Source organism: Erythranthe guttata, chromosome 12 (genome assembly GCF_056151865.1).
Source record: "Erythranthe guttata isolate IM_541 chromosome 12, IM_541, whole genome shotgun sequence".
NCBI lineage: Eukaryota > Viridiplantae > Streptophyta > Magnoliopsida > Lamiales > Phrymaceae > Erythranthe > Erythranthe guttata.
The window spans coordinates 6,923,154-6,950,904 of record NC_142544.1 but is presented as its reverse complement, the minus strand read 5'-3'; the positions used below and the strand labels follow the sequence as shown (position 1 = coordinate 6,950,904).

The following is a 27,751-nucleotide window of genomic DNA, read 5'->3' as shown; positions in this document are numbered from 1 at the left end:
TTCGACTATTTTTTTTGAATTTTTTTCTTTTATGGTAAAATACTAAAATGTACATTGTTTCTAATTACAAAATTATGCATCATACGAATCGAAGCGTAAATCGTACAAATATATGGCAGTTCATTTTTGGTCAGAACAAGGAGTGAAAATCGGATGGATCGATAGGAATTAGCCTTTTTTGAAAATTTTCAAAAATTTTTGGAAGTATAATATCAATTCCAACTCCGATTCCGAAATTTTCAGAATTTAAAAATTCATTCCAATTCCAAAATGCCCGGAAACTTCGGAATTTCTGAAAAAGTTCGAAATCACATAAGTTTTAAAATTTCATAATTTTCCAAAAATATAAACATCCACATCAATAAAAGTAAAACTAATAAGTAACAACTACTAAATTTCATTTCAAAAACAATAAATAAAAACAAACCACGTCATAATATCTAATAAAACTTCTACCAACAATTCAATATGTCAAAATTCTAAAACAAATTCTAAATAAAATATAAGACACTAGGGTTTTTTTAGGTGACAATTGACATCTAGCATGAGAAAGTCTTTACATGGCCATAAAGTATAAATTCAATTAAATCCTTAATTTATTTTAAATTATGTAAAATAAATAATGTATAATATATATTATTTGTAGGTGTATTTATCGGTAAAAATCGGAATTAAATTTCAAAAATTAAATCGGATTGGAAATTCCATTTTTTTTATATAATTCCAATTTCAATCCAAAAATATCAGAAAATTTTGAAAACCGAAATTTCGGCAATCAAAATGAAAAAAATGTTCCAGAATCGAAACTTTTCGAATTAGAACCGGTGAAAATTAGAAATTTCGTTCCAACTTACACTCCAAGTCAGAACCAATGCGAATATGAAAATACACTATTCTATTTTTATTACTAGATCAATATCTTGTTTTTTTTTTTGTTTTTTTTTTGATGTAGATCAGTATATTGTTACTTTTAACGATTAACTAGTAATTTATCCCGTGCGTTGCACGGAGCAGCATTCCAAATAAGAATAAAATAATTATTTATATACATAAAAAAAAATCGCAATAAAGAATATATATTACACAATGTTAAAATTTTATTTGTCAAATTGAAATTACAGTAATAATATAGATATTCCTAAAATTATAGTTACAATGTTTGGTCCTAAAATCTTCCCTTCATTTTGGCCAAATAAATTCTTGGTTGTTAATGTTTTGAAAACAAAATTCCCAATACGATTCACAAAGTTACTCTATCCTTCAAACATAATTTAATTGCTATAGTCTAAAATGTCTCACTAAAAAATAAATAAAAATCACTTTAATCACAATTAATCATGAACAAATATATAATATATAAATGTAAAACGTGGTTAAAAAAATCAAATAGATTAATTATAATGTAAAACGTGAGAATAAAATATAACTTAACAAAATAAAATAGATTAATTATTTTAACTTTGAAATTAATTTATCTTAAATTGTTCATCCAAAATAGTCAAATTTGAACACAACACTCATTTTTATGTCTAAACTATCCTATTAAAATCGTTTTCCAAAATAATAGGACAATTTAAAATTATAAATAAACTGGTAAAAAAATCGAACAACATATTGATGTGGAAAACTAATTTCTGGTAACTTGTTCATAAAAAAATTGTGAAATTTTAACCCAACTCTCATTTATATTCCTAAGATATTCAGCTACTAAAAAGATAATCGTTGTCAACATATTTAAACTACCTGCATAAACGATGACCTAAATTAGAGAAGTTTATGTAGATGGAGTTGTTAGAAAATTTATCGTATACACATACGAATTCCCAAGAACCAACATGCTTAAATCAACGAGAATTATACAGAAACATAAACACGGAAGCGTACCTTACATAACGGAATCGAATCTTCGAATCTCCACTGGATTTGGGACAGGTCTTCCAAAGAATCCGCAATTCCTTAATTATCTCTCTAACGATGGATTTTAGAAGAGACGGAATGATTGCGTTTCTTTGGGGACCACGACCCTTTATATAACTGTAGAGTCCAGTTATATTATAATTGTGATTCAGCCCCATCAATAAATCACAACTAAGCCCTAATTGTCTCTACACATTAGGCCCATAATTATAGTTTAATACCCATAAGTCCAACCCAATAACCTTTATTAGATCACAATTAATTTGGACTTTCTTTAAGATAGCCATACACATTTACGTCACATATGTGAGCCCACATAACTATTGAAATAATTCCAACAATCTCCCACTTGGGCCACATATGTTATATACCTTATAAATGTGTACACTTTATGAGCTCAAAATTGTTATCATATAAAAAGGTATTCCTTACAATCTCGTCCATTGACCATACTAATATAGGACTAAAGAGGCTTTCGTCACATTGACCGTGTCTAAACCCAACAGTAATCACGTATACCAATATAGCCAAACGACATGGATCAAATCATGGTGTGTAGCATGGAAATTACATATAATGTGATCTTAACATGCCTATTTCCAACTGGTCCTACTTTAAACTTTATTGAGACCAAATCTTTACATAATTGTACAAAGTGTAGCCAAATACTTTATTTCTGCAGAAAACCAAATACACAAAATTGTGTCCAAACATATCATAGAGCTACCAAAATGTATTTATATGTACACATACATACAAACTCCCACTGAACCAAAATATCCTTAAATGATATAACACCTACATGAGCAATGCTCATGAATACCTTATGTGTTAATCCTTTAGTAAGCGGATCCGCAATTGTGGAGTTTATCTTAATATGCTCTATGTACTGTTCACTTTGACCTTTAACAACAAAGAACTTTCACAAGCTCTTGTTGTTGTTCGAAAGTATAGCTGTTAAATATTGTCACCGTATAACTTTAATACAAATCAACATGTGCAGCCTAATGACAAATGTTTATAGCTATATTGAAAAAGAAGATGCCAAAAATTACCATAAATTCTTAACCATCGTGAATAGAGCTTAAAGTGTTTGCTTAACACCCGTGTCAAAATAGCTCAATCACTTAGGTTTACATTAACCAAAATGGATCTATACTTTATACGCATCATAAAAATCAAAATCATGAATAAACCACACGATCTCCCAAAATATCTGATTTTGATAAATGAGCATTTGTATATAACTTACATTCCCTATAATTACTGTATAACCCATTTGGCTGCTTTGCTAAATGATCCACTTTATAGGGTTATTCAAATATCTGCCTAACTTTATGCACACCTTAACCGAATGTGTACATTCTTTTACATAAAATATTTATTGGGCATTGAATTGAGACTAAACAAGTCTCCTTTGTTGTGAGATTATCTCCCACTGATCCTTGGGTATGTACAATCATTAACTTTATTTATCTCAAAGTACATATGAGATAATTAGCTTAGGATTGTAAAATCATTAACGGGAATTTTAATTTCATTAATGGACTACTTTAGTTTGCAATCAATATCCTTCAAATCTTTAAGATTTTATGGTTGCACTTTATTGTTTCAAAAATATTACCATTTGAGAAACATATTCCGTGTGTCCATAAATCTCTTAATAGAGTCGATATGAGTGAAATATTTAATGAAACGTACCATATATCTTTCAATATTGCCTATTTGAATTACATTTGGTCTCAATTATTTGGAACCAAATTCACACCTTATGGCAATTTGATAAGATCCTAATGTCTTGTCATTCTAAATTTCAACTCATCTTTAATGCTTTATTATTTTAAGGTTGTTGAGTTTTCTCTTTAAGTAACAATTATCAAGACTTGATTGGGGAATTGTTCAACATTGTCTTATCAAATCTCCAAATCTACTTTTCAAACAATGACAAGTATAAAGACATGTACATTGTCAAAAGCAGTATTAGGAATCAAATTGATTCCTCTTTAAAGACAATGTCTATAATCTAAATTTCTCCCCTCAAACTCAACATCCTTAAAAGATTTTAAATTTCCCCTTTTAAAACATAATATATTGCAGCACTTAATGTTTCTCCTAAATGTACCTTAGTGAAGAAGAATGACTTATCATACTTCATTGAATGTCATTGAATGTTCTATTCTTGAATTTTGTACCATTTAAATTGCTTATGCAAGATTTTACTGTATGAGACTTTTATTAAATTATAGGTCAAATTTTGAATTATGAAATAGACCAAGCTTAATATTTCCTGATGAACAAGCTAACCGAATTTGTTCAAGAGAAAATTTAAATCCATCTAATGATGGTACCAAATGTTTATTTCAAATTCAAAAGAAAACCTAAGAGTCCTTATAGCATCAATCCTAAGTATCTTACATAACCTTTATAGATGTATCTTCCAACATCAATTGAATATTGGTTATGTAAATAACCCTTTATATACACACTTATGTGAACAGTGTAACCCAGGATCTATTCACTAAATGTGTCTAGGTACAAAGTCAAAATATATTTTAGAACAGATTAAAGTGAGAAACAAGCATAATTACGTTATTCAACGTACCTCAGATGTAAACTGCAATTATAATGATTTATCTTAAGATGTACTAGTCAAATTAGCACTTAGTCTTTTCTCCCTTAATTATTTATTCTTCGTGTGAACGGTCAAAGTTTTATTATTTATGTTTTACAACAAACCTTATATTGACCATTCACGTAGAAAAATAAATTAAACCATATTCACTTTCAAGTCAGCGAAACCACACTAACTGAAGTGATATACCTCAAAATGAGATTAGACTATTACTTAATGTGCTCATTTATGTTCCTTTTCTTTATACCTTATTTAAACAATAGATGTCAAAATCTAATTTGTTGCAACTTTATCGTTTTAAAATAAAACGTATCCCTACTATCTTTAAGGAACCTTCTAGTACGTAGCCCCTAATTAAACCTTATGCCCCAAAAAATATTTAAAATAGATGCACCTAATGATCTTAAATTTATAATTAGAACGGTGATATAGTCTAGGTTCTTCTATTGTTCTATCCAAAATAAAAATAAATTAAGATCCATGCACCATAATAAATAATAATAATAAAAAATATTTGTGCAATGAAGCACAAATGTGTTATAGACAGATAATGTGTAAGCAGATAAATAAATTACATAGAGAACGCAAATAAAATCAATATGCTCACATTATGATCCAAAGTTTGACTTTAAAAAAAACTTTAAATAATTATGGAATACATCTCAAGATGCCTAGCACAACATTAATATCAAGCCGAAGGGACAATAATATTAACTGTAAGTGGCACTCTTGTTGTAGTAATCAAACATTGATAGTAAATCCTGTCAAATAATAAGTTCATCGAGGGATGCAACTATCATTCACATGGAGCCCAACAACCATCACATATTTATTACCACATATGCATATGTGGTTCGGCCAAATATCAACATACCGAGGGGTATAGTTAAATATTCGCATGAATTCACATACACACAATCATCTTGACATTCTCAATAAGCTAACTTACACAGAGAGGTCACGAGGGTGGCTTCATGCTTCAATTAGTTCTTTTAAATGTCAGACAAACTTAATAACAAGTCATTAGATGTACCCGAAAAATTATTCAAAAGATTAAAGTCGTTGTTAAACGCTAAGGCTCTAATGACATCACCTAAGCGCTAACAGGTTGTATCCAACATTAAGGTTGCCTCACTGTATTGTTTTCGAATCAAACTCAGTAATATGGTTATTCATAAAAATGAGTATGAATTGACAACATCAAATCCATCTTTATTTTGAATTTGAGCCAAAAAATGATGTGGGGCTCACAATTCAATCTTATTTAGATTTAGTGGCCAAAATAAACTTTAACCAATAAATCTAACCTTATATGGATTGGAACTAAATTAATAAACTTATAATTAGACTTAAATAAAAGCCGTGAGTCAAATATCGAAAAAGTCAATCCTTATTTAGTTAATAATAACCAATATCCATATTTTGACTCAATAACGATGAAATGACAATGGATCAGAAGCTTATTAAAAATTAATTTGTATCCTTAATTTTTACCCATTACTCAAAAATTTAAGTCTAAACGGCATAAACTTTATCATCTGAAAATTCCCAAAGTAATCCTTATAAAACCGAATTTGAAATTCCAAATGAATTTCACTTTAATGACCAAACAAAACCTTAAGTGAATTTAAAAGAATTCACATATTAGTTCGGTCCCTCAAAATAATTGAAATATTTTAAACGCCCCCAAGACCTTAAACTAACTTTTTATTCCTTAAAAATTGCCTTTGCCCCAAAACCAGAAAATCTTTCAACTTAAAGGACTGAATTGAAATTTTAAAAGAAAGGCCTTTGAGAGAAAAGGGACCTAAGATTCAGAAATACTTAATTTGAGATTTATAATATATTTTCGAAAAATATATGACTGTTTTGGGAGAAACTTAAAAATGGGGACTGAAATGCAGTTTTCGAAAGGTTGAGGGCTGTTATACAGATTTTTCATTATTTCAAATTGACCCCGGCTCAAAATCAGGAATAACCAAAAAAATGGGCCAAATTGAAATATTGCTAAATATCTCAAACTTAAATTTGGGGACCAAATTACAGAAACCCTAAATCTGGGACCCAATTGCAATTTCCCAAAAACTCTTTAACCTGAATTCACCCCCATTCATCCGCCGTCACCAGTCACCACCCACCACCTAAATCTCCTTTAGACTTTACAGCCAATCAACACCCAGTCCACCACCGTCGCCGGAAAATACCAAATTCCGGCTCATGTTTACGCGGCGGAGTCCACCGCCGGCGATCCAATATGCTTCCTTCGGCGAATCGCGCCGCCTGAAATTGCGAAAGACATGGCACGAATCCTTCTATCCGCCTCCGGAGTTGCGAGGACGATGGTCGGCGGATTTACCCTTGTCGTCGACGAGGAGTGGCGGCCGAGAAACCGAAGAGCCGTCAACTCCTTAGCTGAATCGCGACGGCATGTTGACTGAATTTGGGGTTGACTGGTGGTGGTCGGAGGTGGATGATGGGCATGGAGGGCTGGTTAAGGATTAACCGTGGTGGATCCTTAGGGGTGGCTCAGCCGGGAAGACCTAAACAGCTGCCACCCTCACCATCGATTGAATTTCAGATTTGATTCCTTCATTCTTAATTCTTAATCTTAATTTAATTCATGAGAATTGACTTAACCATAAACCATTACATCAAAAAACGGAATCAATCAATAACAATAGAACAATTTCAAATAATTGAATTGTAATTCAGATTCGGTTCGCATAAAGAGACAGAATCAGATTCGGTTCGCATAAAGAGACAGAATCAGATATGCAATTCAGAAATTAATACGCATTTAAGATTCAATACGAACCCTAATTTCAGATTCAATGTCAGACCAAAATTCTTACATCTTAATTCAGGATTACATAACACAATTATGGATTCAGATTTCGATAACAATTTACATAATTAAATCCATTAAATCATATCTCATATTACACCTAAATCCCCGATGATTAATACATGGTGGCTCTGATACCACTTGTTAGAAAATTTATCGTATACACATACGAATTCCCAAGAACCAACATGCTTAAATCAACGAGAATTATACAGAAACATAAACACGGAAGCGTACCTTACATAACGGAATCGAATCTTCGAATCTCCACTGGATTTGGGACAGGTCTTCCAAAGAATCCGCAATTCCTTAATTATCTCTCTAACGATGGATTTTAGAAGAGACGGAATGATTGCGTTTCTTTGGGGACCACGACCCTTTATATAACTGTAGAGTCCAGTTATATTATAATTGTGATTCAGCCCCATCAATAAATCACAACTAAGCCCTAATTGTCTCTACACATTAGGCCCATAATTATAGTTTAATACCCATAAGTCCAACCCAATAACCTTTATTAGATCACAATTAATTTGGACTTTCTTTAAGATAGCCATACACATTTACGTCACATATGTGAGCCCACATAACTATTGAAATAATTCCAACAGGAGTAACCGACGAAAAATGAAGTGTAGAAATCATAATACATTTTCATAAATCAAGAACTGTTTTTTTGCAAAATCTGCCTCTAGTAGAATGTGACTGAAGGTGTCTGATGAAATCTCTCCTCCCTCTCTGTTTATCATCTTTCCAAGTCATTACTAATGCTCGGCATAAAAAGCAAATACTGCAATTTTACCAATTCCTCAAACTAACCAAAAAGTTAGCTTCTATCTGCATAAACAATCAAGGAGTACATACACATTTATCATTCTTCAGTTAATTATTGAGAATGACGACAAATAGTGGAAACTCTTTAGAAACTGGAATTATATTTCGATTAAAGATAAGAAGAGTATTGCAAAAAATGAAACAATAAAAAATAGTCAGTTCCTCAAAATAGAAACCCATGGAATTTTTCCAATAGCCAACAAACAAAAGATATCAGAAAGCACACATTTACATCATCATAACAATAGAAAGGGCCTTTAAATATGAAGAAATAGTTTGAGATAAAAAATTAAAAAATAAAATAAAAAAAATACTACACAACACACATTTGACGACAATATATAGGATTATCACAATATGTGTTCATCAAAGAAGTACAAAAGAAAAAAAATATAGTAAACTAAAATTCTTCAATCTTTTCAAAAAGAATGCAGGAAAATTCATAACCCATTATGTTGGATTATTTTAATAAAAACAATATATTTTATTATAAATTATAATAATGACTTTGACCACTTTTATGAGGGTCATTAGACCACTATTTTGAAACATTCAAAGTCATTATTTCCTACATATAATACCATAATTTCTATATTAAATTGAGGTTTTATGGGGGCTATATAATATATTATATAAAGGGCTGTTTTGGTTTCTCGGAACAATAAATATGGGATTGGACTATTTATATTGGATTGGGCTGTTTCAAAAAGGTAATAGTGGAAGTAGCCCATCTTTGGTTTTTCGTTCTTGGGCATTTGGATAAGTGCAGCCCATATCAATCTCATCTTAGGTTTATTTGACTAATTAAGAATACAATGGGAAAATACAAAATTACCCATTTGAGCCCATTAGAAATAAAAGGTAATCAATCGGCTGATGTTGGTCTGTATTCTAAAATTGGTAAGTCAGATTTTTTTTCCCCCAAATTAACAAAACTTAGGTTTAACAGCACGCCTCATTTTTTTCTTAATTCTTTTCCCAGTTGTACGAATTGTGTGTTGAGTCCACCACTTTCCATCTTGCCATGAGTAGCAGCAGTTCTACGGGTGCGAGGGGGCGAGGAGGTAGTTACGCTTGTGGTTGCAGCCGCTTCGATGAAACAACACCGATGTTTTGTTATTGTGGGTTGAAATTGTCCGTTAAGACGTCATCCACAAGTACCAATCCAGGACGCCGGTTTGTTTCATGTCCGGAGCGAAGGAATGTAAGCTGTCAATTACCCGCTTGTTAATTATGTATTTCTCATTCTTGTCGGTGCATTAGATAACAATTCCAGTTGAATGTTGTTTGTCCTAATAAAATTATAAATTGGGCAGGATTTGAAGTGTAAATTTTTCAAATGGGTGGAGCATGAATTTTGTGAAAATTCGAGTGAAATGATTTCTGGATTAAAGGAAAGGATTGAAGGATTGAAGCAACAGTTGGGAATCGAATCACGCAGAGCGAAATTCTACAAAAAGGTTGCTATATATTCATCATTTGCTCTTTTTCTGTTTTTTCTCATATGTGTGGTGTTGTGCACATTGTAGTAGTACAAATAATTAATATCCATAGTAAGGGTTGTAACTTGTAACATCACTACAACAATGACCAAGGTCATATTAGGTTCCTTATGATATGATATCTATAGTTGTAATATTCATTATTATGTTAGGAACTTCACGTAGTTAGTTCACTGTTGGTGTTGTTGTACTGTACTGTATCTTTTTTTTGCGTGTAAGAAAACACGATGCTTGTGTTGTTGGGATCTTATATTGTGGAAATTAACGACGCGTTTTCATTATCTTCGCCTCCTTTACACACACGATGTTTCAATTTGGTTTCCGATTATTTGTGGCTGCCCAATTAAATAAATATAATATGACTAATCACAATATGTTTGCAAGAACCACATTTGTTATTAGTATCCTCAAATTGAAATTTCAAGTACCATATGATTAATACCCTGACTGAAATTAAATGAATAGTCAAGCATCACATGTTGATATTAGTTTCCTGAAATTGAAATTACACATATAACTTAAGTGGTTTGAATAATTGAATAATATACACCGTGGTTTAAATAATTAATTTTGCATTTTTTTCCTTAGTCAACAAGTTTGAATAATTGATTAGAGAATATTGTGTTTTTTTCCTGCCACACAATATCTCTTGTTGCTGCCAAAATCTTATATTCCCATGCCAACTAACAACTTCAACATAATAATCATTGTTTGGTAGAAAATGCAAAACAGTAAGCTCTTTTTTTTCCTATACATATGTGAAACTTACATGAGTTACCACACCATTGCTTCTCTACAGGTTTCCTCCTCCATAAACCAACAAGCTTTCCTCCACACAAAATTGGAGCAATGAAACCCAAAAAATCAATAATATTCAAACAAGCTGATTTCTTGTATGAATTGGAATGGGATGAGAAGGTAGACGACACTTTTATACAAGTTTTGTCATACCAAGCTCGTTTGGGGGATTTCGTTGCGGGTAAAAAAATGAGAGATTCAATTCGTATGGCACAAAGTGTTATACAAAAAAAACATGGCAAACATTTCTCGGCAAAGTATTTTCTTAAGAAGTTGGTTGTTCTTGAAACAAGGTACGACACCTTTGGTTGGATGCTCACTCTTCCCGGATTTTCGTGGAATCAAACAAGTAACGTGGTAACCGCGTCGGATGACCTATGGACTGAAATATTGAAGGTAATCATTTCGAATTTGTTAGGATACCATACAAATTATGTACTCATTTAGTTTTTTCCGTTTACTAATGCAACCTCTTTTTTCGAAATGTATAGGATCACGTGTTTGGTTGGGCATACCGTAAATACGGTGATTCCAAATAGGAAGATCTACAAACTATTTTTTCCAAACCGGCTATTCAAGCAAATCCGCAAAATGAAGAGGTCATTGTCGTGTCATCGGAGGACGATGAAGATGTTAAGCCCGCACGTGCACCTCCACCGGTTCCGATCCCGGAAGCGCCGGTTATCAACATCTCGTCCGATTCGAGTAGCTTGCACTTCAATGTGTGGGACTTACTAACTCACAACTACGACTCCGAAGGATCTTTGAACACGGAGAATAGCACGGCTCATTCGAGGTTCGGGCGTACTTCGGCGGGACCGAGCCCACTCAAACCAAAGGAAGCTTTAATGCCAAAGTATAAGCAATTTCCCGGTGTCTACGGTGTAAGCTCGTCGGGCTCTAACGTCCCATGGATGGAGGACAACGAGAAGGATGACAAAGTTAATGGTAAAAAGCCCTATTATTAGAAGGTATGATGCAACGGCCTCAATTTTCCCGGATTCGGCATGTACTTGTTTATTTCAACTTCTTATTAATTTTCTTTCAAGTTTGTTTGTGGTTTATTTTGTTGTAGCTTTCTTTTGCAGTACCAGAGTGTGTGTTAAGTTCTATTTCTATTGTATTTTTCTTTAGTTGAATATGTTAGTTTTATATGTTTAAAGTGTTTAATTGAATATTTCTTTAGTTAAATGTTATTTTATTTCAACCCTTTAATTGTTTTAATTGAATATTTCTTTTGCAGTACCACAACATAACAATTGTTCTTTTTTACTGAACCGTTTAATTAGTTTAGTCAATTTTAATTGAATGTTACTTTCTTTTTTATCAATGGACCTCAGCAGAAGTATTAGTTTGAACAACACCATAATATGTATTACTGCATTAATTTTAACTTGCAAAAATTTCATTATTGTATTAAACCGAAACCAAAATATTTTATACAACTTTTAAATAATTAGACATTATTCCTTTTTTTTTGTATATTATCAATTATGTGACAATTGATTTGAACATACAATGTGCAAAAGATGGCAGTAATTATATTCTGCATAGAATATATTCCTTACAATGCATAGAATATATTACTTACAGATGACAGTAATTATATTCTCTCTTTCTTTTAAAAAACGTACTCCAACAAAATATTGTAGACAATGTAACATTACATCCTCATTTTTGAATGTTTGGAAACAGATGTTACAATAAAATATTATGAAATAAAGTTTACACTTACGAATTAATAAGTCGAAAGTTCGAAATGTTATGAACTATTAATGCCGCTTGTTGACGGACATAAAAAGTTGGGTTATTTGAAAATTTCTTTTATGTCTGTCAAGAACGTAGTACTAATAACGATTTTCGAGAATCATTTGAACCATTACGATTTTCTCTTCATCTTCAAGTCCGAAGAAAATATCCAACTCCTTCGGGCTGTTGCATACGGCTTTAGCCACTTTGATTTTATCCTCAACGGTTAAATTGGCCATTGGTGAAAGTGCCTCCAAGACTTTTTTGCGGGTGATTGAGGTGTCATGTTCGAATCCAATTCTTTGGGCCAACTCACCAAGAAAAGTCTTCGTCTCGGCAAATGATTTTGTCATATCCGCCATCATGTCAACAATACGGGCGTCGAGGTCATCATGATTCCTTTGGCGCTTGTGCGTTTTCTTCTTCCCTCCCCTATTATGATTGAAGGTTGATGTGCATCCACCTTGCATTGACGACATGGACTCCGTTTCTTCGTCATTTGTAGCAATGACGAACGGAAAATGCTCGGCTCCCCCCGAAGTATCACCTCCACCGATCTCTTTGGTTGACAGATCGTTGACAGCCTGAAGAAGTGTCTCGGCGTTCTCACCGGTAGCCCGATCTTTTCCAAATATTGCCGACCAATCATTGTAAAGCGGCCATGATTTGTAACGCATAACGCGTGCACTAGGATCGGTCTGTTAGAATTGATGAAAGATATTGGTAATTTGGAAATTAATTTTATGTGTAGCTATATGTACGGTTAAAATTATCAGTTTAGTCAAAATAATATTTACCTTGATGTATTCATCCCACAATTCGTCTTCCACATCGATTGTGTTGGCCGTCTCGTTCCACCCAAACCCGGAACGGGTTAGCATAGTAGACAATGAACCGTAATGCTTCTTCCACACGTGAATTTTGGAGACAATATGCGGTGTGGCTCTAAGATCAGTGTTTGGGAATTGTTGCACCATATGTTGTTCAAGTACACCCAAATAACCCGTTTTGAACCCATTATCACACTTCCAACCCCGAGAAACAATGTCTTTAAGGGCTGCTATTAAAGCATGTTCCTCGCTAACTGACCAACTACGCCGAGTAATGGTCGACGGGGTCTTACGTTTTCCATTGGACTTCTGAGACATTGAAGTCGACATAGTTTTTTCCTAAATCATAACATAAAATGGCCAATTTATCTCAAAATAGATGCATTTATTCATTACATAATAAAAATATAGTGTAAACCCATGTTACCAGTACAGTAGAGATGAATACAATATATACCCATGCAACTTCATCACACAATAAATGCCCATGCAACTTCATCACACAATTCATAATGCATAAGTAACCAATACAGTAGAGATGAATATAATAATACCCATACGAAAACTGACAAAATACCCATTGTTTGACAGATACAAATTAAAAGGAATGTTTGAACAAAAGGAATACGAAAAGTATATTGCAAATCACACATACAAAATTCAAATAAATAAACATCAAGCTTGACCCCTACTCAACCACGCATTATACATACTAATTGCTAGGCTATCTCTCCAAGAGGACCATTCTGTTGATGTCTCAACCGTTTCAATGAAACCGTAATGCTTGCGATCGACCGGCGTAATTACTTCTTTGGGAACTTTGTCTTCTTCGGGGTCATGATCGTTCGTCGTACGAATGAAGTTATGTAAAAGACAACAAGCCATTATTATACGACTTTGAATTTTAATTGGATAGTACGACGGGCTTCTTAGTATTCCCCATCTAGATTTTAATATGCCAAATGCTCGTTCGATCGCATTACGAGCTTTAGCATGTTTCATATTAAAGTACTCTTCGTGGTTTTGCACCACATTTCTACCTACTCCAAAATCTTGGAGATGATATCTAGTATTCCTATAGGGTGCTAGAAAGCCAGGCCCGTTTGTGTATCCATTATCAACCAAATAATAGTGCCCTGGAAAAGGTAAAATATTAATTGCATTAAAGTAGTGGCAATTCTTTTCGGTATGAATTAACGTATTAAGTTATGAAATGCTATTCGTACCATTTGGAACACGAAGACCGTCGGGTCTAGTGACTGCGTCCCGTAAGATCCTACTATCGGCGGCGGATCCCTCCCAACCACTCAACAAGTAAACGAAATTCAAGTTCACATCACACACCGCCAAAACGTTAATCGAAACCGTACCCTTTCGATTCCTATACCGTGGCTTGTCGACTAGTGCTACACGTGCAGGAACATATGACCCATCTAATGCACCTAGACAACCCTATGACATTGTCAAATAAAATAAAGTAAGACACTGGTAATATTTATTAATGATTGGTTAAACACTTATTTATGACGTTCTCATTTTTTACCTCAAAATATTTCCAACGCGCGTGATCGCAATTTGAGTCGACGGGTTCAGGTGTGACAAGCATAACGTTGTGCAATTTTAATAGAGCGTGCAAAACCCGAGAGAAATGAATACTAATTGTGTAACCGGACCTCCTATAATTTGTTTGAATTATGACATTTTTTTCGTGGTGTGATAGAACATGTAAGAACAAAGCAACTTGCTCAACCACGGAGACATTCCTAGTCGCAACTAGACCACCAACATTCTCAAGAAGAAAACACAACCGAGAAAATGTGTCGGTATTCATCCGTAGATTTTGACGGCAAACAATATCACTCCAACCAACAAGGTAAGATAAATGTTGTATTTGAATTGGTATCTTACTTTTCAAACTATAGCAACGACCACTAACATTACCATTCCTAAGTTGCCGACGTCTAATTAGTCGCACAAGTTGTGTAAACATAACCATAAGCATTCTAATTTGCTCAACTATTTGAAAAGCCATGACTACGACAACCTCTTCTTCCGTATTGGCATCCATGTATCAAACTGGGCTGTTGACAAACCATTAAATTGTAATGAACTACAAAATTTGAAATAAAAAAAATCAAACATCACGAGAAGCAGCAACTGGAACTACTCATTTATGTTTTGAAAATCATTGTTTATTCTCAAAAAATCTATATGACCATTTATGTATTTTTTTTTACATTTTTTGCATAGTTCCACAACTAACTCAACTAATAATATCATTGGGTTCACATAAACAAACACCATATAGAGTAGGAAACATTTAAAAAAAAAACACACACACACACACACACAAATAACAAGGCAGAAAAACACTAACCTTGAAAGAGTAGAGACCAAAACCAAATAAGGATACTGAAAATTCGGGACCCTTGTCTGACAAATCGGAACAGCACCCTAAAGAACCAAAACAAAGAAAAATATATTAGTGAAGAGAAAAAAATGATTACAAAATCTGGAAAAATAGCAAAAACTTGAAGTGTTTGTAACTGAGTTTCTTCTACCATATGAGTTTTAAAAAAAAATTGCAAGTACCCAGCAAAAGAAGCAAGCTGAATTTGAAGAAATAATTGATTGACGACGATCTACACAAACCTTCAAAATCTAGCCTTCGAGATGTATGCCCACGAATGCAATGCTCCTGAGCTACCACTAGAATCTTCAACGATATACAAACACCAAATTTTGAAGTTGCTAGTTTCCAAATCGAAGAAAACAAAATAGAAGAATAAAAACGCAGAAGAAAATATTTGTATACATACCTGTATTCAGGAAATTTAGGGCACAGAGAAGAAAATGGGGGAGTGAGTTAGATATTTATACCAGGTTTATGTGTAGTTGTTTGAAATTATAGAGGGTATTGTTGTCAATTCACATGGAAATTGAATCCCAAAAAAAACCGGATTATGTAATCGGATCTCATTTGGGCGGATGGAATATCATTCGTTTCAAGGATAGCAGACCGGGCCGGGGATCAATCTGGGATTTCGGTCCAATAATCCTAAGATGAGATCCAGTCAAATAAATTCATCAATCCAATGGGTTCCAAGAAACCAAAGATGCCCAAAGGGGATATTGTGGCTTTACATGGTGGTGTGTGAAGAGAAAAAGAAACACTATTCATCTATACTATATACTTATATTGTGAGCTCTTGTTGTGTGTCGGGTGTAAGCTTCTACTTCATTCGAGCGTGCAATTTCGGTGAAGTTACAACTGAGAGATAGGCTGGGCTGTTGTATCCCATAGGCGACACGATCGGAACCTTTTTGCACCTCATTAGAGAAGGGGTCGTGAAATTCGTCTTAAGAAAGCGACCTAGTCCGCGCCTCACCTTGCCTATCTCCATATTATCGTGGTTTTTATTGCAGCAACTTGTTACCAATAAAATTGGAGAACAAATGGAGTCCAAGCCTCAATCCACAAGTTTCGTGATTGTTCGTCAAAGTGCAGCCGTGGTTCCAACAATTTAAGACGAAGTTTGTTTGATCCCATGAAGATGAGTTTTGACAATGATCCAAAATAGGCTCTTGATGATAAAAGGGGAGATGATAAATTATATTTTATTGTATTTTGATTTGACGAAAAAAAAAAAATTAATGATCTTATTTTTTGGTATAGGTGAATTTTCGTACAATTCACGAGGGCAGACTTTGAGTCAAATTTCGGACCTGATATAATCATATTCTGAGAATGTGTAAAACACGAAAGTTGTTGGAATTCTTGTTGGCTGTCCGAAACATCTTGAATCACTGAAATCGGACATCGAAAAAGAGACATATGCTCCAAATACTGAGCACTGCTGCAGCTGCGAAATTGTGTGCGTTTTTGAGGTATCGAAAGAATTCATAATTGAAAATTATCGGATCAGGTATATTCTTGGTTTCCACATTATTTATGATATTTTTTCAATTAAATAATAAAATTGCATGATAGTGAAATATAATGACATGTTAATTGTGTTGATAATATAATGTGAATTGTGGTAACGTAAAAGCTAGTGTATTCTTGCATTGCGTAGTTCAGCTTGAATTACATCCACAAGTAATTTTCATGACAATTAAAATGGCGATTGATAAAAGAATATTTGAATGGTCAAATGGAGCATCAATTGAACATCTATGTGGAGCCATTGCACATAAATTTGCAATTATCGTAAGAAATTAAGAATGAACGTTGGAAACCAATTATTATGATTGTCACCTCATAATAAGTTACAATACGTTATTGTGGGTACTCCAATTTTTTTATATTTGATCTACCCGTGTCTAGTGCTTATTTATGTGGCGATGATTTGTTTACATAAAAGATAATGTTTCTGCAACGTTTTCTAAACTGAATAGGAGTTATTTTTAATTAATTCCTTTTTCCTCAAATAATTCTTTGATCTAGTAATATATTTTAAACAATCTGAAAATTGACCGTTTCAAGCATTTATATTTTTGAAAAATGCACTTTATACAGAAGATAAACAACTTGTTGAGATAAAAGTATTTTACAAAATTCAGTACTATGGGATTTTTCGGTCAATTGAAAGTTTTTTTTATAAGTTATAAATATAGAGTTTTTTGTGAAAGTGTACTATTATTTGGTAGATGGTCAATTTTATAAATACGGTTGAGACTAAAGGATTTTAATTGTGAAAATGAGCATGATATATTATATTTTGAATTTGATTCACGATGCATGTGTTTGAATATTTGATGTAGTGGGGATCTTAGAGAGCATAATCATATGATTAAACATTTTATGTATTGTTTAAATATTGAGAAATAGTGGGGGTTTTTAGTGCCTAAGTATATGAGCATGTTACAATTTGAATTTGATGTGATCTATGTTAATTGCTCATCTTATGATTACAAATTGTTTATAGTGATAGTGTAATAAATTATGCTTTATTTGCAATCTTGAATATGCAAGTAATTAGTAAAAGGCCTAATTTTACATATACGTGACATTGGTATAATTTAGAAAGGCCTAAGAGTAGATATTAATTAGCGAAAATAAATTTGTGATTTGTGAAATGAAACGTTTTTTGAAAGTTTCAATATTGTTGATTATTGAATATCTAAATAAGAGGAATCATATTCCTATTTGATTAGATTTATCACATTGTGCGAATGACTATTTGTTTATAATTTAAAAGTCAAAATTCATATCAATTTTGATTGATTATTTTGACATTAGCCTGTGAGGGGGCCGGTTGGTACCGAATGTGGTATATAAAATCCTAATGGGAGATAGATCAATGCTTTGTGCTTTGATAAATATGATTGAGAATAAATCAAATGCTTTGTACTTTGATAAATATGATTGAGAATAAATCAAATGCTTTGTACTTTGATAAATATGATTGAGAATAAATCAAATGCTTTGTGCTTTGAAAATTATGATTGAGAAAAATCAAATGCTCTGTTCTTTGATAAATGAGATTGAAAAACTGCAGTTGGCATATGGCGAGAATCTTTTAATGGAATCCGGAACCATTAAAAGAAAATACAGTACTGTGAATATATGTGAAAATTCACGTGAAAATCTATGAAATATTACATGTAAGATTATTTGAGAATGGTTAATAAACCATTGAGTCTACGAGACTAAATGTCAGATAAACGCTACAAAATTTGTGAAATTATATTTCATATTATTTCATAAATCATCCGAAATGCATCGAGGGGGATTGGATTAAAGCCTAATATATTTTTTTAAGTTGTTGATGAGGATACTACCGCCTAGGGGCTAGAGATCCTACGAACTAGGCGAAGAAAAACGAATCTGAAAGCAACTTGATAGTGATAAAAGTGCACACTTTTATTATCCATCCCTATGATGTGTGTACTAATAAAGCTCGTAACGAATTGTGAGGTTGAGACTTTGATCTCTTAATGAGTTCTATAGCCGGGATGGGTGGGGTGTTGGAGTTACGTAAACATCCTTGATAGAATTCACCTTGTGAGTGTGGAAGTTGGGCCGCTTCCTATGAGAATTATAGGCTGTTCTCTAGAGCTCTCATGAGAAATGGGGTAAAGCACATGGCCGTTAACGTGCTGGCTTGAGAAGCTTCGATCGGGACACTTTGAATATTATGTGTGCAATATGATTCTACGTGCCCCAAGGGTCACTGTTTCAAGGCTAAGTCCACTTTGATTCTAGTACGGGAAACATATTGTACTAAGTGAAGATTTCAAGGCATTGATCACTTTCATTATGCATAATATTCCGCAAGAGCTCAAGTATGTTTATATTCTTATTTTTATTAAAATAAGTGGGGGATTGTTGGATTATTTTAATAAAAACAATATATTTTATTATAAATTATAATAATGACTTTGACCATTTTTATGAGGGTCATTAGACCACTATTTTGAAACCTTCAAAGTCATTATTTTCCTACATATAATACCATAATTTCTATATTAAATTGAGGTTTTATGGGGGCTATATTATATATTATATAAAGGGGATATTGTGGCTTTACATGGTGGTGTGTGAAGAGAAAAAGAAACACTATTCATCTATACTATATACATATATTGTGAGCTCTTGTTGTGTGTCGGGTGTAAGCTTCTACTTCACTCGAGCGTGCAATTTCGGTGAAGTTACAGCGGAGAGATAGGCTGGGCTGTTGTATCCCATAGGCGACACGATCGGAACCTTTTTGCACCTCATTAGAGAAGGGGTCGTGAAATTCGTCTTAAGAAAGCGACCTAGTCCGCGCCTCACCTTGCCTATCTCCATATTATCGTGGTTTTTACTGCAGCAACTTGTTACCTATAAAATTGGAGAACAAATGGAGTCCAAGCCTCAATCCACAAGTTTCGTGATTGTTCGTCAAAGTGCAGCCGTGGTTCCAACACAATGCGTACTCTACCCATACCAAACACAGTCACAATTCACAAACACAGAGATGAGCAACGCAACACACATTAGCGCACACTACTAACACACACACATAAATTGCACTGCATGAACCGGTTAACACACTTTAGCGTAGTTACATTTTCTCCTGTTATATGAGGTAAAAATATCGGGAAAAAAAATCCACATGATAAGTGAATTTCAAGAAAATATAATATACGGACTTACTATTAAATTTTACAGCAATGTGTGAGAAGGCGGATCTTTAACTGACTGCAACAACATCAATCAACATAGAGAGAAAATTAAACACACGATAAGAAGATGAAACATAAAACAGAATAGAGAGAAATAAAAAAAATAACCATAACCGAACATATTTCTTGTCAATGTCTTCAAACTCCTAAATTAAGTTTCGCCTAGACATAATGTTTTCGTAAAAACTCATCCAATCGTCAAATCTCAGCCTAGAATAAATATAACGAATATATTAAAAAGAAGAGAAAAAAAACGCCACTTAGAGCAGAGCAACAACCAAATGAAACCGACTATAATTGCATATGTGATATTGTACATAAATTAGTATTTTGCTTAATAATCACCCAAACGACCAAAAATGACTGCAATTAGATGAGTAGAAACGAACCATGAGAGACTTGGTGAAGGATAGACAAAATATCCAACCGAGCGGTATCATTGCCGGAAGGGATTGAAGGGCTTACATGTCAATTGTTGTCCTATAAAAGACGCCAATCAATATTGAGAAGTATTCTCCATAAACCGACATGTTACAGACTTTCCTTCTGCGAAATAATGCAAAGACAATAAATTGGGAAACCGTAGCTACTAAATAGATCGACACATTTAAAATTAATAAATAAAAAGAAATCATTTGAATAAAATTGAAACTGGAAAAGAACCACATCCTAAAAAAAAATGAATATCAAGTTAAACCAATTAATGTAGAAACCCATGGAATTTTTCCAATAGCCAACAAACAATGTCGAGTCTCTAATCACAAACATCATCTTCCCTTTCTCAGTGTAGTAAGAAGCAATACACAACAATGAAAATAGAAAAATAAAACTGAAATTACAAAAGAAAATCTAAAATACCTGCGCTCTTTGTTGGGATTAATACACACGCCATCTACTACATGAATAATAATTAATAAGCATTAAAAAGTCCGATTTAACAAATTCCAATAAAAGATTCACAATGATTCAAAAAAATTCAGTTCAATAATATCAGAAAGAAACAAATAAAAAACTAAGAAAATGAGTGAATACCGTTTTATATTGACTATGGCACTGGTTTGAGGAGGCAATTTGAATTCTTCAGCAGCAAAATCTCAGATTTCACTGGGCAGCATACAAAGTCCTAATAACTGGTGCAATGTCGACGAATTCAAAAAAAAAAAAAATGAAAAATCTCATAAGCCATGACAAATTGCAAGACTCCATAGTTTTATCTTCCATCAATTATTTTAATTTCTTTTTTACTTTAATCATGAGTAGATAACTCATTTAATTCTAGGATTTTATTTCGAACCCAATGTGGGATTTATGATTCATTTTCCATGATTTTATACAAGTTTTAATTCCGGATTATTTCTTCTAATTGTTTTATTAAGTGCATGAAACTGGCCACTTTATGTGCTTTTATGTTATTGTTAATCGCATGAATCGGAAGATCGGGTTAATAATTAGAACTTTGGTAGAAAAACCTGTGTAGTATTAACACAGGAATATAGTTAAACTCTTAGGTAGCCATTATTGAGATTTGTGCTTCATGTTGTGTTCTAGATTTAATTGTGTGGGATATAATAATTGAATCTAGAGTATTAGAATCATAATAAGCGCGGAAGCGGGTTACGATTAATTTAACATAGCATGTTAGTAATCCGATTTAATAACTTGCATAATTGAAGGAATGAGAATTAATAATCACATGGGGGGAAGAATAAAATCCTAGGCTTGTCTATCTTGATTAATCTTCATGTTTAATTGTTTTCTTGCTTTTGCTTGTTTAATTTGTTTTAATTTAATTTAATTTAATTATAAATCAACATTCGACTGTGTAGGGTGGGATTGAGCATAATTAGTAGAATTTAGCGTGTAGGTACTAACTACCCAATAGTACTATATTACTTGTACGATACGTGCACTTGCGTATAGGTATTGCTAGAGGTGAGTTCGGGACGGGATTTCGGGAATTCGGGATTTTCCGGAACGGGATTTCGGGATTCGGGATAGAAATTTCAAATCCCAATCCCGTCCCAAACTATTAAATCCCGGTTATATCGGTATCCCTAAATATTTCGGGAATCGGGATTGGGATCGGGAAATCTCATATTTTGCCTAAAAACTAAGAAATATTGCATCTTTTTTCCATTAGTATTATTTTATATACTAAACCAACTTGAATATATTATATACATACTATTGTTCTTGCCTTATTTATTTTTACCACAAAACTTGGAACAAATAATATTTTAAAAATTTAAAAATAAGTTGAAACAATATATTTTATATTGTATTTTTCATCTCCTTGACACTATATATATATATATATATATATATATATATATATATATATATATATATATATATGTGTGTGTGTGTGTGTGTGTGTGTGTATTTTTTATTAGTTTTTTTTTCTTTTTTTTTTTCAAATTCGGGATTAAAATATCCCGATTGGGATTGAACCAATTCCCTAATACCGATCCCGTATTTGTTCCTAATCCCTATCCCGAATCCCGAATTCCCGAAGTTTTAGTCCCAAATGGTAAAATTCCGATCGGGACGGGACGGGATCCCGAATCCCGATCCCAAATGCCCAGCCCTAGGTATTGCTACCCAACAGTACTTGATACCAATGTATGTATGATCAAATCTCGTATTAGTTTCTTGTACCTTATTAACTATGATTTGCTAAGGCAGGCGAGATGCAACTTTTGGCTAGTGTTCTTTATTTCTGAAATCGATTTTGTAGATGGGTTGATTTTCATATCTTCAATTAGTAGCGCTGATTTTTGGGTTCTATTGAATGGTTGATTACGCATCTTCAGGGTATAAAATCAAAAATAAAAAGGTCATATATTATAAAGGGTATTTTAGACATAGTAAGAATAATAAATTTAATTAAAATAGGGAATTATTTGTTGAATTTTTATACATAAAATCTACTATAGGTTGACCTTTACTAAATTACCCCTTTAAATAAATATTTTTTTCAATTTTGAACTATGGGACACGTGTCACAAGGAGAGACACCCGGTGATAATCACGTGTAGCACCGAGGCAGCCTATAGGGCATTGCAGTAACGTGTTGTGAAGTGTCAAAACTAATTAGTCCCTCCATGCCAACATATGTGTTGCTTTGAGTTGTTGCGCACATATTAAGAAAATTAATAAATATATTTCAATTTTAGAGAAAAGTATATAGAATGACTATCAATATCCATGTTATTAATGTTGTTTCCATTAATTCTCAGACAATTAATGCATAGTAATAAGGGTAAAATTCAGAAAATAGTACTTAATGCTTTATTGAAATTCTAAAGTGACAAATAATTTGAAACAAGAAAAATCACCCAAAGCGACAGTTAATTTGGAACGGAGAGAGTACAAAGCAAATAAATGAGTGTCCTAATGCGATAAACTCGATGGTTCAATCACTTTGAACTTTGAAGTGTGATTCTAAGCTTTTTTTATTTTGTTCAAAATTACTTTGAAGTATTTGCAATACCAACTTTTATTCCTATTTTTTGTTTTTGAAAATAAGTTATTTTAAGCTAAATATGTAAAGCTTTTTTGAAGTTTACAAACACTCCCTACTTTTAGAAATAACTAAATTGGGCTGAAAAATATATAAATTCACGAGCGATTTTTTGCAAATTGAATTGAGTTGTTGATGAATTGAAGAGTATAGGCAGACACGGCCACGGGCCGAGTCGACCAGCCGGGTCCATGTCCAACTTTTTCGGGACCCAAAACCGACCCATGGGAAGGCGTGTCCGGGTCCTACCGGGTTTGGGTCGGTTCGAGGTCGAGTCTAGATTTTTCATTTTTTGTTCAAAATGCTTTAATTGGCTTTTAAACTCAGGTCTCTTGAGAGTGAACATATTCCTAACCAGTGAGACATGGTACAGATAAATAACATGCGAAAACTCTATACAACTAAAAAAGTAAAATCATTATAATAAATAATGTTAAATATATTTTTAATTATCATATTCATTATTATTAAACAATCTTAATTAAATTATTAACAAATATAGTATAATATAATAAAGAAAAAAATAAGTTGAAAGGACTTAATCATAATCCATTTAAATCTTACGATTCGATTCAAATTTTGAATAAAATGTAAATGTAAAATAAATAATATGATTTACAATTTGATTCTTACAATTTATACAAATTAAACCAAGTATCAACGGTAAACAGGGCGGGGCGGGTGAGTCGTCAGGTTGGGTTCGAGCCCGGTCCGAGTCTAACCCGGCCCGTGGCCGTGTCTAAGTATAGGTACCAAAATATCATAAACATAATTTTTTTAGAAACATAATGAAATGAAAACTCGAAGCAAATTTTAATTCATAAACAAATAATGTAACAGATGGTAACATTTTAAATTTTGAAAGAACATAATATAATTTTCATTGTTAAACGTGTGCTTACACTTTGTGGGGAAAACGTTCAACTTGCTTCACGTGTGATGAAATATATTGAGAAGACTAGGGGTGAGTTCGGGACGGGATTTCGGGAATTCGGGATTTTCGGGATCGGGATTTCGGGATTCGGGATGAAAATTTTAAATCCCAATCCCGTCCCATACTATTAAATCCCGGTTATATCGGTATCCCTAAATATTTCGGGAATCGGGATTGGGATCGGGAAATCCCATATTTTTCCTAAAAACTAAGAAATATTGAATCTTTTTTCCTTTAGTATTATTTTATACACTAAACTAACTTGAATATATTATATACATACTAATGTTCTTGCCTTATTTATTTTTACCACAAAACTTGGAACAAATAAAATTTTAAAAATCTAAAAATAAGTTGAAACTATATATATATATATATGTGTGTGTGTGTGTGTGTGTGTGTGTGTATTTTTATTAGTTTTTTTTTCTTTTTTTCCTAATTCGGGATTAAAATATCCCGATCGGGATTGAACCAATTCCCTAATACCGATCCCGTATTTGTTCCTAATCCCAATCCCGAATCCCGTAATCCCGAATTCCCGAAGTTTTAGTCCCAAATAGTAAAATTCCGATCGGGACGGGACGGGATCCCGAATCCCGAATCCCGATCCCAAATGCCCAGCCCTAGAGAAGACATATGTTACGTTAGTACCTGATAATAACGTTTTAAATCCTTAATTAATATAGATTAAAACACCAATTATATTTTATTCTTATGGAGATTGAAAGTTTGTGATAGACATTTGTAGATAATTTTTTTTTTGGCTAAAAAAATTTGTTCCATTAAATACTTTTGAAAGTACAAGCAGGACTCGTTAAACCTTGTGGAACCACACGAGGAAAAGAGTACCCCCTAAATCGAAAGGAATAAAAACGGTATAGCAAGCACCGTATTACAAAGAGGCCCAAAAAGAGCGCTAAAAATGCTATAATAAAAATTTTTAATCTAACTATCATGGTCTAAAACTAAATAAACCCAACCTGTCACTAAAGAAAGTTGCCCTAGCCGGTGAGGTAAGTCTTCAACAGAGAAATATTCATGAGTAGACCCGTGAACGTGAACCCGATTTGCTAATCGATTCACCACCATATTTTTTTGTCGCACAATATGATTGAAGGAAAAGAAATGAACAAGCTCTCGCATACAAAGACGACGAACATATTCTAGTTCCCAATTAACCTGATTGCCTCGAATTGCATTAATAACTAACATGGATTCGCTCTCCACCACCACGTTTTGCATTAACACAATCGCAGCCCATGCACAACTGCTAAGAACTCCGCAACGTTATTTAGTTATTTTAAGTTGAGAATTTTATTCGATCCTTCCACAAAAAAGACCGAAAATGCAGAAATGCCACCTGAAGAATCCCTAATTAATCTGCCTCCCTAATTAAGTAGAGAATTTTTTTTTTAAGTTGAAACTTTGTGATAAACTGTCGAGGAACATATATATATAAACTCTAGTTGTTTCACATTGTGAAATATTCGACGAATAATATCTCCGGTGCTCATCACCCCATCTTCATAAACAATCCTGCTCCTAGCTATCCATAGTATTGACAAAAAAAAAAAAAAAATTAATCTAACTTTACGAGAGTGAATGTTCGTCTCGATGTCACAAAATGTCTCAATAAAGGCTTGTCTATCCATATTGGAGATATTAATAGTAAATTATACATTTCACTAATAGCTTAACCTTTTGGTTGAGATGGTTATTCAACATGCTATCAGAACCGCACAAATGAAAAGATCCTGAGTTCGAATCCCACTGCCACCCATTTCAATTATTCCAAGTGCAAGGCTCCTATGGTTTCTCTATGGAGTTATTCATCATGGGACACGTTGTCAATTGATATGCGCAGACGACTTCATCGACCCCGGATCGCAATTACCCTAAAGAACTTGGCTCCGAGCTTCATTGAACCGTCAGGAGAAAACTACCGGGCTTCATTGAACCGTCAGGAGAAAACTACCTGCAGCCTCTTTTTGCACGCAATTCGACCTTCTAGACTTCAATCCCAAGGACCTAATATTCCAAACAACTTCAGGAGGGTCAATATAATATATTCGAGTTCTCGACCAAGACTATCCAGACAATATCTCCCGTTATACAAGTGTCTGGGAAGAAAATATATCAGTTATAGACGTTGACGAATCAATTTTGATCAATAATATGGTGATAATTTAATCCCTATGAGGTAGCTCGGGCTCGAAATAGAAATTGATTAGGGTGTTATGCAAGAATAAGAAGAATGATATGCCTAATTGGGCCAACCCAATGGGCCTACAAATGCTCTAATAATTGGGCTCACTATACGAAAGCCCAAACACCTTCAAAATAAGGCTTGGGCCCAACAAAACAAACTCAACCCAATAAACGACATATAAATAGAGGTTTTACTCATTTTGTTAAGGTATGCCCCTATTATCTAAATAATACTTAGAGTCATATTCTCTCAATTATTTCTACTATCCTCACGTCTAACTTGAGCGTCGGAGGGGTTTCCGCCGGATCAACCCCCGGCCTAGTTCACGTGTTCTCTTTTCGCAGGTATCTCAGGGTCATTTAGCACGTGAGCAGTGATCCACTTTGCTCTCCCAGCTCAACTACTTGAGATGATCTATTTTTAGCATCATCAAAGAAGATGGCGGTTGCTTATGAGGCGCTGGACACATAACGAGCAACCAAGCGACCTGTCTTGTCGCTTCGCGATGAGGATTCCGCAATTGATGCGAATTTCAATACACTCCACCAAATCGCGCACGCTCTCTAGCTCACCTCACCAAAGCGCTTGTACTCTCCAATAAATAAATTAAAATTATTATTTATCCACGTCACGCCAACAGTTAACGGAACTACTACCCACAGCGGGACAACTCCCACGAGGAGACCACTCGCTCCGTTCTATAACCCCTTGCGATGCAACTCCCACGAGGAGCCAACTCCCTTGGGTCTACGAAACCACAGTGAGATAACTCCCACGAGGAGACAACTCGCTCGGTACCACAACCCGC

The 27,751-nt window shown here is 33.6% G+C and overlaps 1 long non-coding RNA gene across 1 annotated transcript; it reads right to left on the bottom strand.

The window, feature by feature from the left end:
* Nucleotides 1-8,027: 8,027 nt before the first annotated feature.
* LOC148766339 (uncharacterized) lies at nt 8,028-21,437 on the bottom strand. Its single transcript, XR_016034983.1, has 3 exons — nt 21,310-21,437; nt 20,667-21,172; nt 8,028-8,231 (listed from the first exon to the last, which is right to left on the bottom strand). It is a non-coding gene; the product is annotated as an uncharacterized LOC148766339 (long non-coding RNA).
* Nucleotides 21,438-27,751: the final 6,314 nt, after the last annotated feature.